The following is a 5,296-nucleotide window of genomic DNA, read 5'->3' on the forward strand; positions in this document are numbered from 1 at the left end:
TTTCCTGAAAAATATTCTGTTCCAGTAAAAGATCCATAAGCAATTCCCAGTCAAGAACAAGCCATCAGATTGCACAATCAACTCTAGCTCAGAGCATGAAATGTCTTCTTAGATTCTGATGAATTCATCTCCATCCATCAGTGGCTAGATCCAAATGGGCATCAGCTGCAAACTCAGGAGTCCACATTTCTTTCTGTGTGCCAGACCAATTGGTCCCCACTGGAGGCCAAGTCAAAAGATGGAGGTCCTCATGATTTCCTGTTTCTCAAGCCAGCAATCCTTTTGCATTTATCCATATCTGTGCTTGACCAACAATTATGATGGAAAATATCCAAATTTAGCCACTCTATCATTGAATCCCTCCTAATTTCACTCCAGTGGATCCAGGTGGTCAGGACAACTTCTGAAATGCGCTCACAAACACCTCTCAGCCTTGCACCTCATGACTTTAAATCAGTATTACAACGTTCTCAGTCCTGAAAATTATGACCTTCCAGCAGAACAAATTGTGACCACAGATGTGAAAATTAGTATGAAAAGAAAATTTCTGCATCATTAAAGTTTTGTTTGGAACATAGATGTTCTGTTTGTATACATTGTAGTTTCTGTGCTACAATGACAGATTTCAATAGTTGTAACTAAGCTTACAAAGCTTAAAATAATTAATACTTGTCTTTAGTGAAAAAGTTTGACAATATTCTTATCAAGCACAAAATGTATAATTTGAACGAACAATAGAGGACCCAAAGTGAGTCACCAACTAATCAAATACGTTTGCTAGGATTCTTCAAATGGCTGGATTTTGACTTGATAAAGCCATGTGTTAAGCATTTTAAGTGCATCTTTGCATTTAATTCTATCTACATGCTATCCTCATGCTATAAATGAGAAAATCTGGCTTAGTGAGAGAAAGGAATTTCTGTATGTTTGCGATTCATAAGTAGCACATCCAAGACCCAAAGACTAGTCTAAGCCAGTCTGAATTCAATTGAATCACATAACTTTTTCTTCACAATGTAGTCCTAGCTTCACCACTCATTCACCTTACTCAAATCAGTCTTATTTTTCATTTTTGAAAGGTCTCATAAAGTGGTTAAGGAGAGCCACAGATTCAGTTAGTGACCTGATACAAATTTGTTATCAGTAGTTAAGCTCTTGCATACCTGAGTGCCATTCTGGGTAGTAGCAGTAACTTTGGTTGCCCATTGGATTCTTACATGAAATACAATATATGAATTCATATATTGAGTGCAATATATGAATTCTTATTCTGATTTTTTCTGTAAATATGGCAAATAAATTCTTATTCTGGTTTTTCATATGTTTAGGTACAATCTTCTTTCCCTTCACTTGCATATGCCACAATAGTTCTTCCCAAAATTATGATTTGACTGAAAAGATAGTTAGTGCTCATATCCTTTGATTTTAAGTAGATATTCTGGATATTCACTAGAAAAAAAAATTGGTTTTTATTATCCACCCTTTTCTTCTCCAGTCAGGATAATCTATATATGATAGGACTTTCTAAAAAATAACTACTTAAAATCTAAAGATGACACTGTACTATTTTCAACCTAACTTTCCAAATTCATAATTGGAAAGCATCTGGAAGCATATTCATCTGATAATTAGGTTTTCCCTTCACTTATATCTCACCAAACTAAATTTTCCAGGTCCTAGTGACACATTTGGAATTTCCTCTCTGCCAAATGGAGATTTTAAAAAAAGTGTTGATTAAAAACCTCTCCCATGTTACTGATACTTAATAGATATTACTTATCAGCCTCTAAATATTTTATATTCCTTCCAATTACACTAAGATAAATAATTACATTCAGTTCAGCATAAAGTTGAACAGAGTCTGTACTATGGGCCCAGCTGGTACAAAATTAAGCAGATATCATCTTGGTAATATAGGAGTTTCATGCCTATGCGTCAGGAATGGTAGAAATGTAAAGGTAGAATCAGTGTTTGCTCTCAGGTATTGTGAGATACATAAATCTTATATAACAATAGTGAAAATTAACTTTCTGAGTGGTTCAAAACCATTTTAATTTAGTTGCTAATGTCAAGTTTGCCATTTAAACCCCCTGCTTAATGGTGCTCTGATAGAAAGGCCTGGTGATCTGCAGCTGAAAATATTACAGTTAAAAAAAATCCTACATATCAATTCTACTCTGAAATATATGAGGTAACTTAGAGTTGGAATTGACTCAATACTAAAATGTTGTAATAAATCAAAGGTGTCCCAGAAACTTGAAAGTACTGCGAAGCATGAGGAAAGCTCACAATTGAGACTCTGGAAAGTTTTCTTGGATAAATTAAAATTGAAGATACAAGAATGATAAGATTTAGAGTTCTTGAAAAATGATCAGCACATTGTAAATAGAAGGAAGACTGAAACTCTTCATAGTTGCAAGAATATTGAGTAATTGGAGAGAGATCAGGCGAGGGAAAGGTGGTGGCAACTCGAGGATGAAGGAGCATTGTCAGTTTTCCACTTGCTACCCACTATTCAAAGCCTCACCATCAATAGTGTCATGCTTCCACTTCCTCAGAATGTGAAGGATTATTTACTTGATGATAGAACCCTGGTGGTTCCAGGAAGAGAAGATTCACTTAGCATGTTCTCGGCCAGACAGGGATGATGAAGCAGAAGAGATACAGGGGTTGGATGACGAGAACAAGGCCCTGCTGACGGCACCAGAATTTCCTGAGTTCACCACTAAAGTTCAAGAAGCTATCAATTCCTTAGGGGGCAGCGTGTTTCCTAAGCTTAACTGGAGTGCTCCGTGGGATGAATACTAGATAGCCACGAGTAGCTCTCGGAAATGTAGAACCAACAGTGACATCTTTCCACTTTTGAAGAGTTCTGACTTCATCAATTGTGACTTCACTCAACTCAATTAATTCATTGTACTAATGATTCCCCAGATTCTTATATGGAGTATGAGCTTGTTCTTTCAAAATGATGTAAATTGATACCTGGAGCTGAGTTCCAATGTTTTGTCAAGGAAAACAAGTTTACTGGTATTTCTCAGAGGGACTACACACAATTCAATGATTTTATTTCTAAAGAAAAGGAAGAAATTTGCAGGTGCATACAGGATTTTTTCAAGAAATACATACAATACAAATTCTTAGATGAAGACTTTGTATTTTATATATATACTGAGAGAGTAGGGGGAAGGTGTGGCTAACTGATTCTAATGCATTTGGTGAAGTAACATTCTCAACCATTTACTTGGGAAGAACTGACATCTGGAAGAAACTTGAAAGCCGATCTCAGTGAAGGAGATTCTCTGGAAGAGGATTCTCCAGCTTTTCGTTGCTCAAACAGTGAAGTTACAGTCCAGCCCAGTCCTTATCTGAGGTATAGATTGCCCAAGGATTTTATACACTTTTCTACTGGTGAAGATGCTCATAATCTAATAGATGTTTTTTTAACTGAAAAGAAATCAGCAAGAAGATGACTGATTAGGATTCAAGGCCAAGTTAAAGAGGAAACATCCCTTCTTCAGGAGACTGTTCATTGGACACAACTTCTAATAACCCAAATCTGAGTGGAGTGGGATCGACGATGTGGACATCAATAGCTTTGTAAATTCATGTATATTCAGTTGGGGTGTTGGGGAATGAAAATACTTTACTACTTGTAAAAATAGCAATAAATAGATTGTAAAAATAGGCAACCATACTGTTCTGATGATAAAGTACTTTCTACAAAAAATATATTGAATAATTGAAAGAGAAAGCACTGAATGAGAAAGGAAAAGAAGAATTAATACTGACTATTGAAGGATATTTGAGTATGTATGGTAAGCATATGGAGTTTGAATCCTAACTGACGGAGTTTGGCTTTAGAACAATCAGGAACCTACTGAATTTTTGGCAAAATAAGTGACAATAACAAAATTATATCTCAATAACATTGTATAATCTGTTTTTTGCAAATGAGTGGGATAACTAAGAGACTCAGAAACAAGAAGACCAGTTCAGGATACAGACAATGAAGAATCAGAAAAAAACCCACAGATGCAATATCAATTGTTTAAAAAGAAGAAAATATAAATGACTCTGACAGTACAAAGGTATTATATTTATCATTGAACAAGTAACAGAACTTGAAAGCTGAGGAACTATACTCTTCTCACAATAATTCTATGTATTGAACAATTACAATGCCTTAGAGACAAACAAGTTGTGTTGTGTTTCTGGTGTTTGATTTCATTTTTTATTCTTATGTATCTTTTTGACTAAATAAGCCAACCCTTCTGAGATGGATTGGTGGCCTAGAGGTATGCCACTCAGGTATCTGCTGCTCTGAATGGGCTCTTTCATCTCTGGAGCCCATTTAGACAATAAATTTGACTCAATTTATTTCATCATCCCTGAGCAGCCTAACTCAAGAATGTCCTCATGGGAAAACAAAGAAGAAAAGTATGAGAAGAAACGCACAGATACCCTTTCAAAGCTTTACCTCATATTTTGTATCACTGATCCAAGGAAATCTCATGAAAGAACCCATGGTGAGAATAGAAAAGAGGACAAAGTTATAAAACAATGATGTGTATATCTATATACAATGTGTGTATATATACAATGTGTGTACATATACAATGTGTGTGTGTGTATACACACACACACACACACACACATGGATTCAATAACTTGAGGCTTTGAAAGCAAACCATCTACTTCGGGAGTCAATGATGACTCCAGAGTTTTGTGAGAGGTTTAAGGAAATTACTGTCCAAGAAAAGTATCTGTCCTTTTTCAAAACTCAGTTTAAACATAACCTCTTCTGTAAAATCTTGCCTACAATCACTCTGAGTTCTAATTGTTTCTTTTATATGTTTTGGTTTCTCAAATGATCATGAATTATACTTGGTTGGGATTTTGGGGGTTTTTTTAAGTCTACCTCATTAGATAGCTGTGGTCTTGCAAAGAGCACAAATTGTATTGTTCTGCTGTCTCAGTGTCTATATTTAAATACAGGGTTTGCCCTTTACTTTGTGTGTGATTTTGGCAAGTTTTCCTCTACATGTCTCTATCTGAAATTTGAGTATCTAAATAATACATACCACATACATTTTATAAGTATTATAAGAAATAATGTGTAAAAGTTTTGAGAACTATTAATCTGTGAGTTCTGTGTGGTCCCTGTAACAAATTAATAAGCCTAATAGACTGACAAGAGTTATGGAAGGAATTTGATGTTAGAATGGATAGAAGAGGCGAGTGTGAGAGCATGGGGGCATGCCTAACATCATAAGAATCATTTTCAGGCTGCTGG

General features: G+C 35.4%; 1 pseudogene; it reads left to right on the forward strand.

Moving 5' to 3' along the window:
- The first annotated feature begins 2,475 nt into the window (after positions 1 to 2,475).
- LOC102850914 lies at positions 2,476 to 3,477 on the forward strand (annotated as a pseudogene).
- Positions 3,478 to 5,296: the final 1,819 nt, after the last annotated feature.

The sequence above is a fragment of the Elephantulus edwardii genome, unplaced genomic scaffold (assembly GCF_000299155.1).
Source record: "Elephantulus edwardii isolate Elephantulus edwardi_28Jun2011 unplaced genomic scaffold, EleEdw1.0 scaffold00012, whole genome shotgun sequence".
Taxonomy (NCBI): Eukaryota; Metazoa; Chordata; class Mammalia; order Macroscelidea; family Macroscelididae; genus Elephantulus; species Elephantulus edwardii.